Source organism: Palaemon carinicauda, chromosome 13, assembly GCF_036898095.1.
Source record: "Palaemon carinicauda isolate YSFRI2023 chromosome 13, ASM3689809v2, whole genome shotgun sequence".
Taxonomy (NCBI): Eukaryota; Metazoa; Arthropoda; class Malacostraca; order Decapoda; family Palaemonidae; genus Palaemon; species Palaemon carinicauda.
In genome coordinates, this window is record NC_090737.1 from 25,317,159 (window position 1) to 25,318,249 (window position 1,091).

Sequence of the window (1,091 nt, forward strand, 5' to 3'; positions counted from 1 at the left end):
TCGGGACAAAAGGCTATGAACAAAATTTCGAACCGGTATAGTAACCGGGGAAAAAATTATAAAAATTAACAGACATTGTTGAAACAATTCCGTAATAAGTTAAGATTATCAATGAAATAATATTGTCATAGCGAGGAATATACCATCCCGTCATTACCAGGGAGGTATAAAATAAAAAGGGATGAAAAAGGATGCAAAAAACAGTGATGAATAAATATAATCAAAACTAGTTCCGGGGCCCCCGGGGCCGGGGAACAGGGTTGGTAAAGTAAACTTAAAGTAACTTAAAGTAAACTTAAAGTAACTTAAAGTAAACTTAAAGTAACCTAAGATACATCCTTAAAATACATAAATAGAAAACTCCAGTTATGATCTAAAACTAATGTCTGTAATTGAATAGGGCTCCCGGAGGGAGGATATTAATCAAAACTGTGTCAGTGTCAACAGATCTTGTATTTAAGAGCCCGGAGGCTCCGATGTCTGATGACGGGAGGGTACCACGGGAGAGCGCGGGGGGAGCCAATGGAACCCCCCACTACCCAACCGGAGGTACCGGGACGAAGGTAATGATTCATGTAGAATATAATATAATGATATGGGATATTAATAAGTCCTATGCGGACGATAATAGCAGGAGGTACCGTAGGTGGGGACACTCCTAATATAAGTGCTCATTCTTACAACCATAGCTAAAAGCAAAAGTTACACCAAGGTGCAGTCATACCGACTAATCACGTGTGATAGTCCCCGGTGGTCCTGGCCCTCCCCCTCCCCCGACCGATGGCCAATCGGGGCGACGGGAGGGGAGGAGACAAAACCGCCCGGTATGAATGAATGAGACTAAGTCACACCCCGTGGGTACACTCGGTCCTCAATATGTCGGAACGTTGAGGGAAGACTGAGGAACAAGCATACTTGACCCGTATGTCATAACCAACAACCATCGAGGGAGAGGAAGGGTGTACACTGGAGGAGGGGGGGGATGGAATAGCCTCCCCAACCTGAGGGGGGGGGGGTATGGTACCGGGGAATCACCAGTGCGTAGTGGTAGACAGGGCTACCAACTGGAGATCCCCTCAACATGACATGAA